Source organism: Tiliqua scincoides, chromosome 2 (assembly GCF_035046505.1).
Source record: "Tiliqua scincoides isolate rTilSci1 chromosome 2, rTilSci1.hap2, whole genome shotgun sequence".
Taxonomy (NCBI): Eukaryota; Metazoa; Chordata; class Lepidosauria; order Squamata; family Scincidae; genus Tiliqua; species Tiliqua scincoides.
In genome coordinates this window covers 75,703,276-75,727,058 of record NC_089822.1, presented here as the reverse complement: position 1 = coordinate 75,727,058, position 23,783 = coordinate 75,703,276, and the positions used below count along the sequence as shown (strand labels likewise).

The 23,783-nt window shown below is 42.9% G+C and overlaps 1 protein-coding gene across 1 annotated transcript in view; it reads left to right on the top strand.

The window, feature by feature from the left end:
* The first annotated feature begins 404 nt into the window (after nt 1-404).
* The window catches only part of PTPRD (protein tyrosine phosphatase receptor type D), a 791,067-nt gene continuing 767,688 nt past the window's right edge, over nt 405-23,783 (top strand). The window contains exon 1 of the mRNA XM_066616307.1: nt 405-562. The gene's annotated coding sequence lies outside the window, so the exon portion shown is untranslated. The remainder of the gene's footprint in view (nt 563-23,783) is intronic.

Genomic DNA, 23,783 nt, shown 5'->3' with positions numbered 1-23,783 from the left:
AGGCACTCCTGAACCTATTCATTACTATGCATTCTCAAACTCAAGGCTGAGAGGAATGGTTGAAGGATGTGTTATTACCATATTCTCCCTAAAGTATGTTCATAGCCTTCAATCCAAAGAACTACTTGGACAGATTCTTTGATTTCTTCCTTGCGTATAGGTCCTCACACCACATCACAAAATGCCAGAGTTTGAGCTGAATGTTTGAAACTGCAGGAAGTCTGCTCTGGATGTTTCCATAAGTGCCTCTTGCTGTGCTCTTTGGTTGCCTAAAATAGCTATGAGGTTGGGCACTTTATTTCCTAATCTGTGCTTGGCTAATGTCACACAGCAGGCGCGATCCATGGGACAATGAGTCAGGAGACATAGGGTTACTTGGGCTATGTCCTTGGCACAGCGTTTCAGCTAATGACTAAAACCTTACAAATACCAACTGATAGTTCTTAAAAAGTGCTGGAATGATGCATATATTACAGCCCAATCCTATCCACCTCCAGTCCATGCTGACAGAGCGTGCACTGCATATGTTATGGTGTGGAGCTGACCAGAAGTCCTGGGAGAAGTAAGTAAAAATATTTTATACTTATCTTTCCTTAGGTCACCTGGCCATCAGTGGTTCTCTTCAGACTCACACTGACTCTTTTGCTGGAATAAGCCTGAGGAGAGTCAAGGGGCAGGTCCAGGCTAGAAAAGGAGAACAGAATCCGACACATGCAGCTGCTGCTCTCCTCTCCCACTCCCTATTTGGCCTGGCTCCTTCCCCAAACCACTCGAATACTCCCCTGAACTGCCCACAGCCCATTCCACAGCCACTTTCCCTGCTCCAGTGTGATCTGGGTGGACTAAATGGGTGCACAGAGCCTTCTGCTGTTTGCACCGACCACACCTGAGCTCCTGATGTCAGTGCACCTTTTGCAAGATCCACTGCTGTAGACCCAGGATAGGATTGGGCCATTATATACATTGTGGGTTCTTAACTGTCTGCTCTCAGAACTCCTTCTTCAAACGGTGTGCAAAGTCAGCTATTTTGCATCCGGCATATGTTTCAAATTGTTTCTCATTCAAATGGTTCAGAATTTTGGCATTCTGGGAAATATTTCCACTTTTGTCTCTTGACACCCTCAAGTATGTCAGCTCCCCAAACTTCTGGTTTGGATTAGCTTGTGGTATGGCAGTGTTGTAGGCTGAAAGTTGAGCCATGTAACAAGCGCAGCCCATGGCCGTAAACATATGGTCTAACATCTTGAACTCATTGAAGAATACTAGTGCGGCTTTCTTACATTATCAGTGTGTCATCCAACTTAAGCACAGCACATTTGGACAGTCCAAGGTTCAGTGCTTTTAAGCATTTGTAGTCCATAGTGTGGGCAATATGACCAGGTTCTACAGATGGCATGGAAAATTGTTTAATTAGTTTGGAGCATGAGGCTGGATGAAAAATTACCAGACACATATTGATAACTGAACAAATATCCCCTGCTAAGAATACTCAATAATTTTGGTTTAGTTTTCCAAATTAATTAATGAGGGGGATAGATGTTGGGGGGCATCTGATCCTGAGCTTCTCTGTCACTCTCTCTCTCCATCTAATTCTTTTTTGCTTGGCATTTATGTCAGAAATCATCTTTCTTTTTGCATAGCATTACAGGGAGAAGGGATGGTGGTTCCTATTAGCACATCTGCTTTTAATTAGCATGTGCAATGTGGGAAAGTATTCGCTACTTTCTTGTTTTGCTACTGAAGTCTTTCTGTGTGCTCATGCGTGCAATGCTAATATTTTAATTAGTTCTGCAATTACTATCAAGTCATTTATTCATATGCTCACCTCATTGATCTTGAAAACCTGAGATGATTTGATTGCTTGCTGTACCTTTTCAGATAGGAGATAATACAGTATTTGTATGTCTTTTTCTAAAACTCATAAAAAAATACCTTTGGTATATGAAGCCACACACTAGTCGATTTGGCATTCAACAGATTAAATGATAAACAAGAATCAGTTCAGTGATCAGCTAAGAATCAATGTATCACCTACACTTAATATGAAATAAATACTCTGGCACTGATAAAATTACTCAACTCTGTTCTGATGGACTATCAAGCCTATTTTTGCTACCATTATAGCACAATCCTATGCATTTCTACTCTGAATCAAGCCTCATTGTGTTCATTGGGACTTACTCCAAAATAAATATGCACAGGATTGTAACCTTTCTTTTTTTGCATGATAAAATACAGGCCTTGAGCATGACCAATTTGAACTTTAAACTGTAGCAGATAGATTTTTTTTGCCCTCTGTTCTGCTCTTTGTCTGTGTTCTTTACCAGACAATTCTTATGTTCTAGTCATAGCTTCAGGCCAGTTTTGTTGTTTTCAAAATTCATGCAGATAATTATGAAGTAATCCTGTGTCCTGTAAAGTAACTCTAGGGTGTATCTTATCTCACTTAGGGCGCAATCCAAAATTGCGCTGGAGCAGGCAAACCAGGAGGCTTGTGCTGCATCCAACGCAGGTTCGTTGGGTGCAGCGGCTCAGCCAGGGGCAAGGGGAAGCTCTTCCTCTTACCCCTGGGTAATGGCTGCGCACCCCAATCGGTCTCCTTGGACCTGCACCACCTCTGGAGGTGGCGCAAGTCCAAGGAGAGCGGAGCGGCTGGAAGCTGCTCTGTTCTCTCCGGGGACAGGGATTGGGATCCAGCATAACCGCTGGGTCCCAGCCCTGCCCCCGGCTCCCCACGCACCCGCCTCCGGGTCTGCCCATCGCCTGCCCTGCCCCACCCAGAAACACCCCCTCCTGCCTCCTCCCCACGCCTACCTTCGCCGCTTGTGTCGGTGCGGGTACGCTGGCACAAGCGGTGGGGAGGAAGCTGCTGTGGAGGTCTCCACTGGCCTCTGTGCGTCGGCGCATCTGGATGCGCCGATGCAGCTTCCTCCCACGGAGGTGCAAATGTGCTTTACAGCACATTTGCGACCCTCCAAGGGCAACTATAACAGCATAACTGCCAGTTAGGATGGCGCCCTTAGGGCGCCATCCTAACCAACTTTCCACCACCAAGTTAAGGGCAATTCAACTGTGAGGTAAGGGAATACATTTCCCTTACCTTGAGGAGGTCTCCATGACTGCCACCCAAAATTGCAGGATGCAGCATATGCCCCATTGACACAGCTGTGTCAGTGCTGGAAAGTTGGTTAGAATTTGGGCCTTATCTGAGAAAGTTGGTTTCTTCTAACCATATTGTAAGGTGCTCAAAACAAGTTGAACAACTTTACATTGACTTTGATATGTCTTTCGTTTTTTTTCAGGATTATAAATGCTCAGTGGTCTATCACAGCATTTCTCCAACTTTGGGCCTGGACTCACTAGGTGGGTCTTGAGCCAGTTTCAGGTGGGATGTGTAGCACCTAGCTCAGTCACCATTGAAAATACAGAGCTGAAAATTCAGAGTACAAAGCTGCTGGACAGGTGGGCTCCCGGTGAGAGAGAGGCATGGTGCTTTACCCTAAATAGGAGGGAAGATGGGGTACTGGAAAGGGGGGGAGGGCTGTGTGGTTGGAGAAGGATCCAAGTCTGCCTACTGCTTTGATTTCTGAGCTGGATTGTTTGAATTCTAAGCTATGCAAAACAACAGCCTGAGCATGCAGTATAATAGAACCGTTGTCTGATTGCGGGTTAGGTTTGAAGCCTAAATTGTTGATGTTACTTCTGACCATGACATCACTTCCAGGTTAATGACATCACTTTGGGTGGGACTCAACAGATTGTCATTCTAAAAAGTAGGTCCTGGTACTAAAAGGTTTGAGAACCACTGGTCTATCAAATAATGACTACAGATATAACCTAATTATCCACAGATTTTTTACCTGCGGTTTTATCTCAACATGATGAGAAGGGCCCTTTAAATCAAAGGAAAAAGTCATTTAATAATAGCCTAATTAAGGCGAGAGAGGGCAGTTGACTGACAATCCATCAATCATTCTCTCTCCAGGCAGTTTCAGCTTCATTCCAAGGCAAGTGACCCCTCCCTTCTCCCAAAGATAATCACTTTGCATTCTCTCCCAGAGAGAGGTTGCAGGCGCAGAGTGAAGACTTTCTACGTGCCTGGAGAGAGACTGATTGATGGATTGTCTGCCTAATGACTCTAATGACTCTATCTTACATCACAAAGGTGAATAAATTGTTTTTAAATTGCCTGTCAAAGGGACATTGTTTTTTAAATGGATTTGCTTTAATGTGATTTTTGCCACATTCTGTTCTGGGAATATAATGAGACTCAACTTGTATTTCCAAAGACATCTAATGGAAGCTAGAACGTCCTAATCTGATCAGATTTTTCATAGCCATGTTTCAGAACTGACAATATTTTATATTTTATATTTTAAATATTTTAACTGACAATATTTGATGGACTTACAATTTGTTCATCCTAGATGCAGTACTAGGATGTCCGTCCATCCCCCACCAGCATAGTCGATAGGGGGCTGAGAGTGCCTGACATTAGCCAGGGAGTTGGAACTCTGTACTCTGAGGCTTCCTATAGCCTCTGTGGTGATGCCACTGCAATACGCTAAATAATATAGAAAGGAGAGAGTCAAGGAACTTGTGACTTTTGGCCCATTTAGAATCAGACATATCAATTGAAGATGCTTAGGTGAAAAGACATGATTAAATATGTCAACCAATAATGCTTAAGTGAAAATATCAAGAATGAAAAATGTCTGCACTAAAATGGGTGTTCACATGTCCAGTTATGCTCTTTCTTAAGACTTCTTGGACACAGGATGCATTACAGTCTACTTGCATCAGTATTCAACAGTAATAAATAGGGAAAGTACATTGCTTAGAAAGGATTTAAAACTCATTGAAGTGAGTGAGAATTTTCCACTCCCTTTAATAGGCCTTGGATTGCCTGCATGCATTGTACACTTAGTATCATTTTTTTAATGGTCAGTTGTTATGATGCAGTTGCAGAGCTATGTCCTGCTTTATTCTTATAAAACAGAGCTCTGGGGAGAATTGCATCAAGTCCCTTGATTAGAAGAAAAGTATGATATATATTTGATTGTAAGAAATTCATTAAGGATTGGGAACAATAGACACTAGTTCTCGCAGAGTCTGATGCATGGCAAATTGGGCAGGAATGCTTCCCAAACTGAGAGCTGCACTACCTGTTTCATGGAGCTCAGGAACGGGAAGTTTGGCAATGACGTGATGACGTCATCGCTGAATGACCAGGCCCTTTGTCTGAAAAGGTTGCCAACCCCTGCTTCATAGGTTATGGGAGTATCATTCTAGTCAAATGTCACAAAGAGGCTTTGCTGCCCATCTGCCTTGCTGTCATTTCTTGTGTGGCGGTGCACAGACTGAATCTTCTACAGGTTCAGACCCCTGACAGAGTGCTGAATCGTTCAAATCTACTGTCTCGGTCTTTTAGACAGTGCTATAACAGCAGTTGAAATACGACCATTCAAAAGCTGCTATTCCTTACTTTTCTTTTGTTGTCCCCACTAACTCCAGAATAATGTTTCTCTTGGGGGCTGTTTGCTGGTGTTTTCTTTTGAATCATGTTAGACCTTGAGTTGTTTGGAGAACAATTTATTTATTTAATAAATTGTTCTCCAAATGGCTCAAGGTATATTATTACTATATAACCTGCTTTATGCATGTTTTTGTTGAAAAGCAATATGTATATATATTCTTATTAATAGTAATGACACTTGAAGTATGACAATCAAAAATATATTCTACTATTCCCTACTTTCCTTTTACTTGACAATACAGCAGCTTTTATTAGAGTTTTGGAGTGTGCTTTTGATCTTTCAGCTTTCTGTGTGTACTCTTGTATGTATAATTTTCTGATGGAGCCCATGACATTTCATGGTAGAACTGTAAAAGTAAAGTATATTTAATTTAACCCCCATTTAACCCTCATTTTCAAGTAATGAGGTCTTAGAGGCTCTCATTACTGAAAAGAAGATTGTGTCAAACTTCTCCAATACCATACTCCATATTCCTCAATTATTTTGAATAGCCACGTGATGTTTTAGGACCTTCCCATCTAGAAGTAGTAAAAACTAGATGTTTACATTCTTACAGTATTAGGAGTCAATTCTACTGTCATTTGAATGACAAACCAAAAAAAAAAAAATCATGAACATGCAGTGGTACGGGTAAAGGTGACCCTCAAAATGCTGTTTAATATTTTAATTACTTTTTACGTGTATAGCTGCTTATAACAGAACCTATTATGTCCATTTGTTGCAGAAAAAGAGCATAGAAGGTCATAAAGTATTCTGTTTATTTTAAAAATAGATATTTCAATTTTCTTAATCCCACAACAAATGGTTCTCATGGTCAGTAATACTCCTCAGGTCTATGAAACCTCTTTTACATATTTGAATTTTAAACATATTTTCTCCCCCAGTCGGAGCTTTCTGTGTGACTTTTGAACTCAATTTTTGGGATGCTTTGCAAATTTAGCCAAGTTATCTTAACACTTTAGATCCCATACATTTTTCCTAGAACTAGGATATGACCTTGAAAGTTTCACAGCCAGACCCTAACGAAATGGCTCCCCCCCCCCGATGCAGCCATGCCAACAGAGCTGCGGCCACAGTAAGGGGAACAGTTGGAAAGATCTCCTTGAGGTTAGTGAACTTTTATTCACTTCTCCCAGGGAAAGCCTCCACTGCCACCATAAGACTCCTCAGATCTGCACCTGCTATTTATCAGGCGTTAAGTCCAAGGCATGTAACGGTACTCCAGAACTAGATATATACAGTAAAACTTTGCTTCAGCCCAGTGTTAATCATTTAGAGCAATTCCTTTCTACCTTTTGCAGGAAGATGAAATGTTAGGAAATTAGACTGAATCCTAAACATTCATACCGAGGTGTTGATCCCACTGAACCCAGTGAAATTTATTTCTGAGTATCCATGCAGAGAACTGGGCTTCTGCCAGCATACAGAGCCATTTATGTCAGCAGATTAATGTTCTGCTGTTGTAAAATGGCTGCCAATGACACATTCAGACCAGCGGATCGATGGGTGGACCAGCCCTGGAAGAGGAGTGGAACCGGTCTGGGTAACCTAGTCCCAATCCTAACTCCTCTCCCAGCCAGCCTGAACAATTTCACTGGTGCAGATCTAAGTAGCCCCATGGGGTGGATGGTGGCAACATAGACTAAGAGCAGTGGTTCTCAAACTCTCTGGGAGAGCCGTAATAAGTCTTTGTAGGAACGGGAAGGGGAGGCAGTGACACGATCCCCAGGATCGCATCACTACTGGGATTGCAGGGACTGGCATTTACTTACCAGTCTCTGCAGCAACCTCCCGGGGATGCAGGGAGCCCTGCGCAACCATCTGTGAGGCTCCCCTAAGCTTAAAAAGTGAGAGCGAAGCGATCGCACCTTGCTTCCACAAAACCGAAAGTGGAGCGTGATCAATCCACTTTCACTTTATGAAGGCTGGGGAGCCCTGCAGAGGGTCGCGCAGGGCTCCCTGCACCCCCAGGAGGCTGCTGCAGGGACCAGTAAGTAAATGCCAGTCCCTGAGCCCCTGTTAGTGATGCGATCCTGGGGATCACGTTGCTGCCTGCCCCAGCCCTTTACGGGGGCAGAGTCCAGGGCCCTCAGGCTGGGGCATCACAATGCCCTACTTTGAGAAGCCCTGGGTAAGGGGGAAATTATCCCCTTACTCTGAGTTGCACTGCAGTCACTTCTAACCTCATGCTGGGCACAGTGCAGGCCAGATGGCCTGCCTGTTTCAGTGCAGGTTAGAATTGGGCTGTTCATATGTTACCATATACTTGTAAACCATCTTGTCTTTTCTGATATTATGAAGTGTGATATCATACATCTGAACAATATCAAATGCCACAACATCAAATTAGTGGTTACTGGAACTGTGCAAAATAGAATAGCTCTCTTCTTAAGATTCGGGAAATTGAGAAAGATGGCATGTATTCATAGATGATGAAGCAACGCATAAATGAGTAGTTTATTTTGCAACATACTTTTGTTTTTAAAGTGTCCCAGAAATTCTCTAGTTAGCATTCAGGAACCAAAGAATTAGAACTATATCCAGAACCAAAGAATTAAACTGGGGGGGGGGGGAGAGATGGGACCTTTTGTTTAGAAATGACTCTGATGTGTTTATTCAGCATTAACTGAAAAGGAGAAGAAATCCTTGAAGCAATCAATATAATGTGGAATGACAACCTCCATTGAAAATATCAATGTTCTACAAACCCATTGATTTTATATAGTATTAACAAAGGCTATTACAATAGTGCTATATTTTGAGATAATTCAGTGTCTGAAAGAGACATCATCAATTCACTAAAAAGTTTATGAAGTTTTGCTGGATCTGGCAATTTCGGGATCTCCAGCCAAGCAATTGTTGTGCAGTGTTCTGTTGCCCAACTTCAGCTGGTGGCCAAATCCTGCCCTTTTTTTGGGTCTCAGATAGCCCTGGCCATGTTCACCCATGCTGGGCAGCCCAATCCTAACCTGACGTATTCAGCACGGAGTTGGGACTGGCTGCAGCTCAACGCAGGGCAAGGGAATTGGGAATTGGTACATTTTACCCCGGGAAACACAGTAGCAGCCCCAACAGGGCTACTCAGATCTGTGCCACTGAAAGAGATTTTTATTTCAATGTATTATTATTGTAATTTATTACATTTTTATTAGATTTTATGTTGTAAAACACTTTGAGCGCTAAAAAAACAGTATAAAAATCTTTTAAATACATAAATAAAATGACTGAGCATGATCATATGATAAGAAATCGAATGAGAAAGAGTTTTATCCTCCTAAAGGAGCAATAGGAAAGGTTGAAAAAACTAAACATGACTTTTTCCTCTCAGTTATTGTATTACATTCTGTCTTTCCTCTTTGTGTGTATGCGTGCGGCACTAGAATTTGCCATTCTGCAAAAATTCAGCCTCTAGTCTTTGTTGCATCATAAATGCAGTCTATTAAATCTGAATCTGTTAACATAAAAATGTGAGTATTAGTCTGACATGTGCGTGCAAGGGTTAATTGTTTTGTTTGAAACCATCTGCCATTTTTATGGAAAGCAAGTATTCTTGACAACCATGGAAAGCAACTGAGTGCATGTATACCGTAGATGCACTGTATAGCAAATCTAGCAAATATTAGAAGACATTTGGACCCCAAGACCTGGGATTAGGGGTGGCATCAGAGATCAGCTAGGTGGGGTACTGGTTGAGGGTTAATACCCAGGAGAAGAGCCATCTGTCCAGGCTGACTCCTGAACCTTCAATAAGGGTGGCAGTGATAGAACCCAATGTGCTGTGAAAGTTCAAGTGCGGGGCTTTGTTCCAGAGCAACCAATGTATGCCAGAAGAACTCCCTGTGTTCTTTTTAATATAATAATAATAATAATAATAATAATAATAATTATTATTATTATTATTATTATTATTATTATTATTATTATTAAGGCTGTGTTGTGCATAAAGGTAGTGTAATGCAAAATGCATGCTGAAATAACATTTCTACCAAAGTAGAAGATTAGGAAGATGTGTGCTTATTATAATCTACTAGCAGTGAAGGTATAAACTGAACTTAAGGAATATGTTGCCTGATATTCCAGCAGAGAAACTTGGAAAATATTATTTTCAAACTACAGTATCTTGCAATTCAGCTGTGCTATAGAGTTGAATTGGGTTGTTAAATAAAAGATGTTAAATTGGGTTAACATCTAGTCTGAATTTAGGAATTGTAATTCAGTGAGTGGGAACTTAGGGGTTTAAGAGAATTCTCAGAGACCATACTACAGAATTATATAGAGTAAGCCATGATAGCAAGGCTGCCACCCCTTCCCATGAAATCTGGTAGTTCCCAAAAGCAAGGCAGCTCTTTCAGGAGGTGGCACCTTGATCCCACATCCCATTCCCTACCATTTTAAGGGTGGCCCCTCTTGCTCACATACCTGCTTCTTTTTGTTGACCTGGCTAGCTTAAGTTAGACTTGCTTCTCTTTTCAGCTAAGTCTAGGTACAGATATTAAACATCAGTTGTGATTGAAATGTATTTAAGGTTATCTTTCCTGAGGGCCATAGCATGGAGGCATGTCTTAGCAGTAACAAGCTCAGGCATGTCTCCTAATGTAGTTGCAATTATTGTGTTCACCAAGATAAATACAAAAGATTCCACAATATTGTGATAAATTTAGAGTCTATAATTTTAGACTATTATTCTATAATTTGGTTTTAAAAGTATTTTGGCTCAAAGAATGTTTGCTCTTCTAATGCAATGTGGACCATAAAAAAGGCAGATACTAGATAAGTTTGTAATTAAGATTAATGGCAGAATGAACCAGAATTTTGTGTATTCATAAGGAAAAAATCCCTACCCTCTGTGAAAGAATGTCATTAATTTGAATCATTCCTTAGATTTGTTAGACTTCCTCTGAAATTGTGGTAGTTGCTGGATGTCTCTTGGGGCCAATCTGCACTATTAAATTATTCCAGAAGAACAGAAGAGGAGCCTTGCTGGATCAGGCCAAAAGCCAGCATTCTGTTTCCCACAGTGGCCCACCAGCTGCATCTGTGGGAAGCCCACAAGCAGGAGAGAAAAGCATGCTTCTCTTCTACCATTTCTACCATTTCTCTCCTGTGATTGGTATTCACAATCCTGTGATTGGAATTCACAGGCCTCTCCTGGTCCCATCCCTCTCCTGGGCCTGTCCCTCTCTGTTCTGCGCTCTCTCTGCCCTCCCTCCACCCAGGAACACATCCCCATGCCCCCACGCACTGATCCGCATTTACTTGTGTTAGCCAGCAGCTGGGGCTTCCACAGCAATGTGGGCAGGGTGGCATAGGCATTCCTGCCAGCGCCGCTTACTCCTTGGGCTGTGCAAACGTGCCTTACAACACATTTGCAACACCCAGAGTCAGCACTGAGGTCACAGAGCTGGCGTTACGGTAGCGCAGGATCGGGCTGCCCATCATGTCCTCCCTTAATCACCCTTTCTCCAAGCTAAAATGCGCCAAATGCTGTAGCCTTACCTTGCAAGGAAGGTGGTCCAGTCGTTTGCTCATTTTTGTTGTCCTCTTTTGCACTCTTTCCAGCTGTGCAAAATTTCTTCTGAAGGTATGCAACTTGGCATTATATAAATGTGGCCACGCTTCACATTTATATAGGGGTGATCTAATATTATTGATCCCTTTCCTCATGTTTCTTGTCAGGGGTTATTTGCCTTTGGCATTACTACCGCACATTGGGTCAACATTTTCATTGAGCTATCCACCATGACTCCAAGAAGTCTTTCCTGGTTTGTCACTGATAGCTCAGACTCTATCAGTACGAGTGGGAATTTTTTGCCCCAATATGCATCACTTTACACTTACTAACATTGAAGTACAATTGCCATTTAGTTGTAGATTCATCCAGTTTGGAGAGATTCTTTTGGAGCTCTTCATAGTCTGCTTTGGTTTGTAACGACCCTGAATAGTTTGATATCATCTGCAAAATTCGCCACTGCACTAAATCCAGATTGTTTATGAAGAAATTAAAAAGCTTTGGTCTTAAGACAGCCAGTACTTATATTGATCCAATTTACCCGTTCTGTGTATGGGTGATTGGAATCACCCATTATTACAACACTTTCTCCTTTAGTTGCCTCACTGTATCTCATGGGTTCTCTCTATTCCACCAGGTTTCCTCTAGCAGCCATGGCATATCTTCAGCTTCTTCTCTAAAGGTGGTGGAAGAGAGAGTGGCCACCACTGTAGCAGCAGTGGCAATAATGCTTGTCCACCTTATTCCTTGTCATCCATGGTGGTGTTTCGTCTACCGCCTCCTCTTTGCCTATCTACTCTAGGTAGACTAGGCAAGTGTCTTGCCAAATTGCAACCAGCTTTTAATGGACTGGACTTGAAATCCAGTTGGGATTCCTGCACGTTCAAATCCCATTTGTGACGCCAAGTGTCTTGCCAAATTGCAAGCGGTTCTTTTTATATTGGATTCTAGCATGCCAGTAGAGAAGCATACCAGTGGAGAGAGATCACGATGCTTATTTAATGAAGCCAGGAAGCAGGGCTCTTGTTCTCTTGTGTGCTCCCTGAGGCATCTGGTGGGCCACTGTGAGATACAGGAAGCTGGTCTAGATGGCCCTTTGGCCTGATCCAGTGGGACTCTTCTTGTGAAGCCAGATAAGGCATCTCTGAAGAATTAATAGGCGAGATTAATGCAGCATAGCACATATGACACCGAGGCTGAGCAGGAAGGGCTTCCTTCCCCTTTCTCTCACTGGGAACCCCAGGAGAACAACAACAGAGAGACCCCAGGAAACGGCAGCACACAGCACCTCCGTGGCTGAGGTCTGCATCAAGGTTCATCCACTTCTCCAGCACTGTTGGAGCTTGTATACCTGACCCTTCCGCAGATTGGGATGGTCTCTTAGTTAATAGCACCTGCTCATGATAGGTAGCGTATCTGTTCTTACGACTCTTGTGTCCCCTCTAATAAACTTGTGTTCTTACGACTCGTGTGTCCCCTGATAAACTGAGGCGAGTGGACAGCAGTCAACATCAAATATCTGGGAATTCACTTGCTGTGCCATCCTTGATGAACAGCTACTCTTGAATAAGTTAAAGTTGTGGAGAAAGCCTGTAAAAGCTCACCCAACCTTTTAAAGCATAATATTTCAAACAATGCAGCACGGAGAGAACAGTCTGTCTCACATCAACCTGACTCCTCGAAATACAATCATCTTCTGCGTTTATTCCCCCTACAGTGAGGTACCCCCACTGTTGCAGTTTGAATAGCGCATCAGGGTGAGTAAGTGAGGGGGAAGAGCTGAATAAATTGGTACAAGTGCCAACTCTTCTCTTGAATATTATTTGAACCATTAATTTTACTGGCTGCCTTTTCAAACTTTTGCATTTTTTTACAAATAATCATCACTCCTTTTTATAAAGGAATTCCTACAAAGGTCCATTAGCATGGCAGGAATTTTCCCGGAGAAAGCATCTTTATTTTAGAGATATATAAATATTTCACCTCCTTTTGTGACACTGACTTTCATTTAATTTCTTGAACAATTAAATACATCAAAATACCACAGAAAAAAATGTCAAGCTCCTACTTTCCAAGATACTCCTTGAGAGCTTCTCGGAATGAAGGTTCTTTGATTCATTAACATGTTATTGAAGTTAGGATCTTGTGGACAGAGCCAAATCCTATCCCGGCCACTGCACCACAGTAGAGTGGTGCCAAAATGGCCCCTGCTTTAACCTGTGGGGCCAGGAAAGCAACTGGAGGTCTCCTTGGGATAAACGAACTTTGGTTCCCTTCCCCATGTAGAGCTCCAACAGCCCCTATGGGTCTACTCAGAGCTGCACCAGTTATTTAGCTGGCACAGAAACCTGTGCTGGGCTCCGAGACCCAGTAGGGGGGATAGGATGCAGTGGTAGCCAAGGATGCCATCCCTCCCTCCCTTCTGGGCCTAAACCACCCCCAGCCGGCTGCCCCACCCTCCCCACCATTCTGCCCCCTCCCTACCTTCCTACTCCTCTCCCCCATTTGGTGGAATCTTACCACTCCTGGGTGCAGGCCAGTCACTGACTGGAATGAAGGCCCAGTTCCCACTGGCAGTGGCTTCCCCACCAGCACGTTTTCCCTCCTGGCTGCCGCAACCTGTCTTATGCTACCCGGCAGTAGGATCAGGCTATGAGACTGGTGGCTGCCAAGAATTATATGTTTCATGGGGAAAACACTATCATACCCCCTACAAGCTTTAAGTGTTGTAGTATTTTCCAGACTAGCCAAAGAAGAAAGATACTCCAGGAAGATCCTCTGCTTTGTCAAGTTCTTCCACCTCAGTTTCATTTTTTAGACATGAAACACATCTCACAACAAGTGAAAGGTCCTGACTATGGAAGTTACAATGGGGAGGAACCAACCACAGTCACTGCCGCAGGTTTTGCAAAAGAAGCTGCTACTTCCAATATCTCCATCACTAGCAATGTCTTCTCTAAAAAATAATAGTATGCACTCTGTGAAGTAGCACATGGGAAATGATGTGTGGCATTGCATACTGACGAATGATGTAATTGTGTCACTGACATATAAATAAAATTAAGTGGGTGAGAACAGTGAATTGTGAGACATACAGGCACTACGTAATGATGAAATTGTGCACTATTATCAACCTATTTCAGTTGTGGACCACAGTATCAGTTTTCAGTGGACACAAACATGCATTTCTTGGGCAATACAGCCACAAAAGCTTCCTGTTTTGCATCAGCAAAGATGACTTTGAAAACGATTTGGAACATGCAGAAAATTTAAATAATCACAAAATTCACAAAACAAAGCTTGGGTGGATGCTATTTTTGTTATATATAATACGTATAAATTACAAAATACTTCCTAAGATTACAAAACAATGGACAATCACATGTCAAGGACTGAAGGCTTAGAGTGTCATTATAGGTTCAGTCATAATCCCATCGAGAACATACCATGTTCTTGAAAATACCTGGAATACAAAGCTCTGTAGGGAAAAGAAGTGATTTTGATGTCTCTGTCTGCTTTCAGCTGATACTCCTGTATAGGTTATGTAAAGATGCAAAGAAAGATGCAGCCAGAAATCTTGCAATCATCTTGTCAAGGAACACTTACTTAAATTGGATGTGTAGACATGTGTTCCATTAAATACATTTTTTGTAGCCCTAGAAGTGTCCTTTCCTTGTCGTCCTGTCCAGAATTCATGGACAGCCCCATTAGCAGGAATCACCCAAAGCAACATTTAGATGAAAGCAGTTTAAATGAGATTCTAATCCTGCAGACCTTTCATTCAAACGCAGCCTGCTTTCTAAAAGGACAGTGCCTTTTGCATGGCAGCAAGAGGCATAACACTGATTAAGTTCACCGACATGTGGGGAAGGTCGTCCCTGTGAGGTCAAAATCTGTTGACTTTGAAAATGACAGGGAGTACTCAGCATTTTAGATAATTGCTGTTTATGACATGGTTTATTTAAACCACTACTCATAAAATTTCAAATTCATAACAGATGCCTGAGAAGCAAGGATGAATATTTTTTTTCTCCTCTCCTGATACACATAGTGTAGGTCCAGCCCACATAGCATGTAGGTTAATAGAGGTGCTAGAGAATAGTTTGATACAATCATATCTGATTGTGGGCTTGTCTGGACTAACACTGCTTTCCCCCCCCCTTGAGTTCCTTACATTAGAGTGCAATTAAGAAACAAGACACTTAATGACATTAATGACTGGTACTCCAAATTCAAAGGTACTAGATTAATCAAAAAATGGCCAACTCTTTACAGTATGCTTCTTTGGCATTTTCTTTTGTACTCCTTCTCCAAAGTCACTGTAGTGACTCCATTACTAACAAATTCATGTTTGTATAATATAGGGAGGCCAATCAATTCTTTTGTGAAGCTGTGGTACGATAATCAGCATTGCTATGTGGCATTATTGGTAAAGTGTGAGGTGGAGGTTACATTGACTGGCTATTATTTTACTGTTACTGACTTTAGAACAGAAAACGACCCTCAGTAAAAACTATCATTATCCCAAAGGAAATATACCTAGAGCTTAAGTAGTATTTTATGATAGGGAAACAGAGTGAAATAGCTTTTATTCACAGTATGACATGCTGTGAAGGTGCCGTGTTTTTGTCTTACACCTGAATCACTGCTGCACATACATTTTCTCCCACTGCAATAAATGGAAACATAAAAGGAACCCTTGGGGATGATTGACATGATAGTCTCTCTTTCTTCAGAAGGTTATTTTTGCTCACGTATATACGATGATGTGAGCCACTAGGAAGGGAAGCTTATCAGCAGATCCCAAAATACTGAGTTCTATTGCTACCGTGGAAAAGACCTCATGGTAATGAAAGAGCAATTACTGTATACAGAAATTCAGACATCTCTGTCAAGTGGTTATCAGCTTTTGTCCATAATCAGCTATCTACATGTGTGCACTACATTGACATTAAGCTCTTCTGCAGAATCTGGTCCTTTAAGGATGAATAGTGCAGGTCTGCTGCCAACACATCTTCACACTTTTCATATTGACTTTTGTCCAGCCTGTAAGGCTAATAGTGACTAGTTAATTTCTCCTATAATATAGTTACAATGGCCACAGTTCCACACACAGGAGTACTTCTGCCCCATTGATTTCAGTAGGATTTCAGTACATGTTACTGGATTGTTGGGCAATATATGTTGTCATAGTGGTGCTGGACAACAGCCTACAAGTCAAGAGGGCCTATTTGGAGGTTTCTGCATGCTTGCTAAACTGTTCCTTCACTTATACAGATAGAATGTAATACATGTGATAAAAACATGCATGCATAGTAGAGCATGACGTAAGATAGAGTGCATAAACCCCATTTTCACATTCCCATGAAAAAGATGGTGATCCTGCAAATATTGCATAAATGTAATCTTGTAATCTTCTCTGGGAGGAAAAATTCAACTATTTTCTATATTCTAAATTCATCTCATCTATATTCATCTCACCCAATAATCTATTCTGCCTTTTAAATATCTCTTCATCTGAGTATGCTGACCCTTCCACCACCAGCAGCAGCTGTTGGCAAGGACATCTGTTGTCCAATTGCCACACAATACAAGGCTGGTGACAGAGCATGCAGCCTGTTGGTGCTTGTTGGTGGGGTGGGGTCGCAAGAATGTGTGAAATACATGGCCTCCACCCACAGCATTTGAGGCTGGTGGAGTGCATGACTCCAGCACACCCACCTGTAGGATTAGCTGGTCACTCTTGGTCATTAGCTGGTCTACAAAAAAAAGTAGAATTTTTTTTGCTTCAGTCCTGATTGGCAGTTGGAGTGAGGACTTTTCACCTAACTCAGCCTTTCCTTAAGGTGGGATTTTAGCCAGGGGTGGCCACAATGGGTAGGTATAGAGCAGGACTAGATGGGGCGTAGCTGACAGGCATGCCATCCTGGGGCACGCCAGTCATCCTGCTGCCCCCTCCACTCATATCCCCTCCAACCTGGAAGCAATTGTGGTGATGTGTCTAGGTTTCAGCCTCAGGAACAGAAAAGAGAAACAGGGAAATCTTCCCCTTTTCCCATCTCAGCCACATTGCTAACATGCCAAGATAAAAAGTGCTATTGGTCCTTAGGATACGGAATGCTTCTAAGGATTACTGACATTACGGACAACATTTCCAAGAAACACCAGGGGGCAAAGAAAGATCTCTTTCCTTCTGCCTCCTGCTAGAGCATCACTGCTGCTGCTGCTGTCCTGGGATAGTGAGTTTAGGGGGAAATAGTGTTTTTGGGGACTGACTGCAAAGGTAAGCAAGAATTCTTTTCTACTTGGATTTTAATCCAAACAAGAACTGAACAGAGATTTGTTAGACTCACTTCTTTAAAAGAAGCATTACGAAAGTCCTTGAGGCAACAGCTTAGCAAGTATAAATGGCATCTCTTAACCATTATCCTGAAGACTGTAAAACCACTAAACTTCAAAGCAAAACATGTGTTTATTCAGAATATGCTCAGCACTAAATGTAATACAATTCATTTTGAAAACAGCAATAAATGAAATTAAGTACCGGCTTAATTTCATTAAGTGTGAAATGCAGGGTTGCCCTATTGTAGCTGACTATTTTTTGTAGGGTTCTGCCCCTTTTTAGCCCTTACCCTGCATTCCACTTCCCCTAAGCTCCAATTTAACTAGGAGCATTTTTAATTAATTCCAAAATTGGAGCATGTGCAGTTGCCACCTGTCTCGCTCAACAATCAGCTAAGATTCCTGACGCAAAGTGCAAATCAATCATCTTTTCCCCATACAATTCACAAGCCATTATTTTTTTAAAGAGCTTACTCTGAATGAAAGTATAAATAGATCAACAACACACAGTAGACATGGAGTCTTAAGGTTCCACCTGTCCCAAAGGGGATTTCCTGCCCTACAAGGTGAATACCACTGAGCTCCCATAACAAAGGACGTTCTTTTCCTGAAGGGGATAGTAAAATTGTAAAGCTTCAGGACACTATACATCAGATGAACTTGATAAGGTTAGAATAGTCACTACTCTTCGTGTCCTTTTAGCCCCTTGCTACAATGTAAGATTTAGCTTTTAGTTTTCACATCAAATGATGATCAAGGAAGTCAATACCATCTGCATTTGTTTCTGTATCTCTCATACCAAACCTTTTTTAAAAAATTCAGTCATCAAGCCCTTGATTTCCATTGCTGCTATTTAAAAGATAATGCAAAATAGAATCTAACACTGTGTCTGAATAATGGTCTCCCACTTCGTGAGAAATGCCAAAGCATTTATAGAAAGCAAATGCTAAAGTGAAGAAGATACATGATGCATTTTTTTTTCCTTCAAAGCAGGAAACAATTTTCCACTTGCAACTCTTAGTGCCAAACAATTCATTTTGACAATGAAAAGCAAATGAAAGCCACTAGGTAGATAAACAGACTCCATGATCGGGGAACATTTGCTTCATTTTAGTTTGCAAGGTGAACAGTGGTCAAGCATCAGAGGCTCTTTATACAAATCAAGATCTAGGAAGTTCAATAAGAATGAGGGCAGTATTTGCCCAGATGCTTTTCTGCCCTACTGTACTGGGTAGCTTTGGCTTATTGCTGTTGGCAACCTTCAGTCTCGAAAGACTATGGTATCGCGCTCTGAATGGTGGTTCTGGAACAGCTTCTAGTGTGTCTGATTAAGGACGCAATCCTAACCCCTTATGTCAGTGCTTCCCAGCACTGGCATAGAGGTGCCAATGGGACATGTGCTGCATCCTGCAGTAGGATGTCACTCAAGGAGGCCTCCTCAAAGTAAGGGAATGTTTGTTCCCTTACCTCAGAGCTCCATTGCCCTTATGTCAGTGCTTTCCAGCACTGACATAAGGGGCTAGGATTGCACCCTAAGTGTCTAGTGTGGCTGATTGGCTTATTAACTTTTCTCTTTCAATTGAAACATTTACGTGGATCACCCAGAATATAGGACCCCAAATACCCCATCAGTGCTGAATTTTTACAGTGAATGTTAATAGCTGATAATAGCAATAGGTGATATTGGAAAGAAAAATATTTTGAAGCAGCTGGTCCTCGCTACTACCCAGTAAGCCACCCCACTGGATGCCCAAATGAAAAAAGCTAACTAGGAATCAGGCAGTAACCAGACCAGAGTTCTCCTTCACTAATACTATTGTTGCTCCTGGTGGAGGCATGGGAGACTTTATCCGTCCACTGCCTCAGACACTATGAGAGGGCTAGGCTAAGTGGCATGCACAAATCCTTTCTAAAGAATAGGAGGAATATAAAAGTGGGGGACCCTGCAAGTCTGCTACTCTGAAGCCCACCCAAAGCTGGTGTTGCCAATGAATGCTACAGTTAATTTCACCTTCTCATTCCCAACTTACAGCCCGACCCTGAGCTTCCATAGTGCCCAGGGCTGCAGCAGTGCCAAAATACTACTGCTGCATCCCAAGGGGCTGGAACACATTGCCAGGGCTACTCGAAGTAAGGGAGCTTACACTCTCCTTACCCTGTGTAAACTCCAAGTGTCCCTGATGGGTCTCCTCAGATCTGCATTCGCTATTGAGTGGGTGCAGGTTTGAGGAGACCTGTGTTGGGTCTCCCAGGCTGGGAGGGGGGTCAGTATATGACGGCAGTGCCTGCCACCATCTTCCCCCGTCCCACCCTGCTCCCTTCCCTACCACACCTCCCCTGCACTCCCCTTCCCCAGAATGCCTCTCTCCACCCAGACTTACCTCTCCATTGCCCAGAGCTCTGGGTGGCGGTCTTATGTTCTCTGCCTGGCACTGGCTCACCATGGGCTTGCACTGAGCCAGCACCAAACCAGCACAGAGTGTTGCAGACATGCCTTACGGCACGTTTGCAACACCCAGAGTTGGTGGTACAGGTGTACTGCTGGCGCCAGGGGGCTCTGGATTGGGACATTCTGCTGCTTAGGTAGACCAGGCCTCTAATGGTGTCTTGAGATGCAAAAAGAAACCAGATAGACAACTATAATAGAAAATAATAGGTGACTGCCAATATCTTCAATTTGACTGTTACTGCAGGTAATATGCAGTGTTGGAAAAACCCAGTGGGGCTTGACTCAAGTTGAGTTGCAGAGTCACTGCCCCCCATTAGTTGACTCAAAAAAGCGTCATAACAGGGGCACTTTCCAAGTCTCCAAGTCACCCTTTAATGAGTCAAACTGCCCCCCCCACTTTAAAAATTCAGCTGTGGGGAAAATGGGACTGCTGCTGGGAAGTGTGTGTGTGTATGTTGGAGCTCTCCCCTGATGTCCCCACCTGTCTGTAAACAGGGTAGGAGGGGTGGGAGAAACTGCAAGAACTGGGACAGAAGCAGCAAGAGGGAGGAAAGTCACGAGGAGCAGCTGGGAGGCTTACCAGGATGACCTGATTCTTGGCAGCCCTGCTCAGAAGTAGTCCCACTGAAGCTGGTCACTAAATGAGGCTCCTTACCCCAAGTAACAATAGAGTCAAGAAGCCACCACAAGGTTGGAAAGCAGAATTGGGCAAAGGAGTTTTCTCACATCTCCCTGGGCTTCTGGCAAGAAACCCCTTTGGCTCCTCCTCCTGCTCTCCCTCAGCCAATGAAATATGAGAATGCCAATATGCAAATATGAGAATGCCAATCCTTTGTCCAATGATTATCTGTTCCTTCTATCAGAGATGAGGAAATAGAGCTCACTTCCCCGATTCTTTAACCCTCTCCTGCTTCCCTTCATTCCCTGCTGCTTCAGAATGCCATTGGAATGCTGGCCCCACAAGGTTTTCCACAGAGCAAAAACAGTAAGCAAGCACCCCCAGACACAGGCAGACTTGAGTCAGCATGCATGGGGATGAGTGCCAAGTTGAGGGGCCCTGACTCGAGTCTTCCACATATGTGACTCACGAGAGTCACCAAAAAACATGCGTTTTTGTGACTTAAGTCCAAGTCACCTGACTCAAGTTCCCAACATTGGTAGTATGACTTGACACATACATAATTTTGTTTAGACAGAGATTATTATGTGTTACAATTTGTTGTGGAATTGCTAACCAAACTCTTGACTTCATTCTAAGGCAGGGGTGGCCAACCTTTCCACTTTAGGGCTCCTGGACCTTTAACAATTGTGCAGAAGAGAGAGTTTCAGCAGGTGCAGCTTGTCATCTCACAGATATTGGTGCAATATTTAAGCATTGACGAATCAATGGAAAGTATTAGGAACAATGCCGCAATGCTATTATGTGCCATAAACATTAGTACAAAAATTTGCCCAACCTCATCATATTTTGGCATGGAAGCATTTCTTTTTGTAGAGGTGGATCCAAAGTTGCTGAGGATCTAAGATTTAGCGTTTTATAGTATTCTGACATGTATGCCTATTGTCTCTTCCTACCATGCCGTCTTATACCTGGGACAAAATGTGATGGTGTATCCTCTATTAAGGGGCATTTAAATTAATGAATTTTTCTCTGTACCTCTATTACTTGTTATGACTTCATCATAATCAGTTCAAGAACCAGCCGTTTGTGAGCCAGATTAAAAATGCCTTTGAAACGTTGTTGACAATGAAAGTAAATGAACAACAAATCACAGTGAGAAAGCACATTTAACTGATTATGCCTCCACTCTCTATATTAGCAAAAGCTGATTTTTCTAATCCTCCTCTTAACCAAAAAAGAATTCTTTTAAAATCCTGAAAGGAAACTATGTAATATCCATATCCCCATTGTTGTGTTGCCCATAATTAGTATTTCTTAAAAAAATAAAATTCCCCTTACTTTTTTTTCTATGAGAAGCCAGCATCACTAATTAATGTGAGCCGATAATCATGTTACAGGTTGGTTTAATGAGATTAGTGCTTTTGTAATTATTATGGTAATACATTGCCTCTGATTTGTACATAGTCCTCTTCTATTAATTATATTGTGATTGCTTTGCTATAACTTAGTTTGTCTCATGGTCTAAGTTTATTATACCATGCAATCCTATGCATGTTTACTTAGAAGTAAGCCCCATGGACTTTAATGTAACTTAGAATACAATCCTAAAATGGTAATGGGCCAGCGCAAGTCCCTTGCACTGCCCATTGGTGTTGTGAAAGTGCCATAAAGCACTTTTGCACCACCAGCAGAGGAGAAATGCCAGCGCACAGATGTGCGCTGACCTCCCAAATCCAATACAGGACTCTCTCAGCTGGTCCAGCAGGTGAGCCCATACCGGCTGAGCTTGACCAGTGTGGGGTCTGGGAGCATGTGAGGAGGGCAGGAGGGAGGCATTTCAGGGTAGGCAGAGGATGGGCAGCGGGCGGGCCCGTGGGCGGGTGGGGGTTGAGTGGGGGTGGGGCCAGGATCCGGCACTTATGCTGAATCCTATCGCCTTTCCCAGGCAGCCTGGGGCAGCTCTGGGATGATCAGATCTGCACCATTTCTTTAGGTGGCACATATCCAACTAGATCCATTGGCTGGCCTGCCTGCTCCAAGGCAGGTTAGGATTGGGCTGTTAACTCTCTAGTAAGTGTGTATAAGATTGCAGTCTAAGGCTTCAATCCTATGCAAACCCCATTGAGTGCAGTGAAACTTACTTCTAAGTAGACATGCATAAGATTGCACTGTATATACTGAATCTAATATACACCAGCAACCCATACAACCCATACAACCCATACAACCCAGCAACCCTCCCCTCCATTGATGCAGCCATGCTAGCAGAGAACATGCTGCGTCCTGTGGTGGGGAGGTAGTCACTGAAATCCCCTCATGGTAAGGAAACTTTTTTTCCCTTACTCTAGTGGTTCCCAAACTTTTTCAACTTTTGGCTTCCTTGACCTACTGGGCCATTGCCCACAGCTCCCCATTAGGGCTACAATCCTATACATTGTGTAGGGCAGGAGGTTTTTCATGATGATCCCATGACTCCCCTGGCTGGTTTCTGTGGCTCCCCAAGGAGTCATGGCTTACAGTTTGGGAACCACTGCCTTACCCTGAGGCAAGCCTCTGCTCTCCGAATGGGTCTTCTTGGAACTGCACAAGCCATTTTGCCAGCACAGAAGCAAAAAGTGAAAGGGAGAAGGAAGAGGTTAGGGAGCAGAGTAGGTATAGGATCCTAGTGCATGCCAGTACCCCCTCTCTCCCCCTTCCACCTCCCAATCACCCCTTTCCCTGCTCAGACACTCCCCTGTTGCTTCCCCTCCCTGCCCCATTTCTCCAACTGCTCACCCCCACCACCAGCCTATCAGTGTTCCTAGAAGGAGGTCTTTCCATCGATGGGCAACGGATCTACTACACTGCTTCCCAATTCCTTCTTAGACTTTTGTCCTATCTTTAACTGTAGCAGTAACACACTGTTTGTGAAGTATGGTTATTGAACCATGTTGATTAAGGAATGCAGCCTTGACTATCAGGGCATTCTTTTATCTCTGATCACTGGCTGGCAGGGAATCACTGGGGATAGATCATTCCTTATTGCAGTTCATCAGTACTATCGAGAGAGCGTTTTCTGCACTGCTGGTCAGCACTTTAGTGTTGGAGCATTTGGATAAATGGGGGTATCATGTTATGCAGGATTTTGTGTGTTCTGTGATAATTGTAGCTCAGCACTGATCCCTGCTCCATCATTTTTCGTAATGCGGTAAACTCTGTTGCTGTATGCCTTTTGGGATGTTCTGACTAAGTGAAGATGTTGAAATAAGCAGACTTCATCAGCTGCCATAAGTGGGGGATTATCACTGCACCTTCGCAAGCAAGTGGGGTGGTCTGATAAAGTAA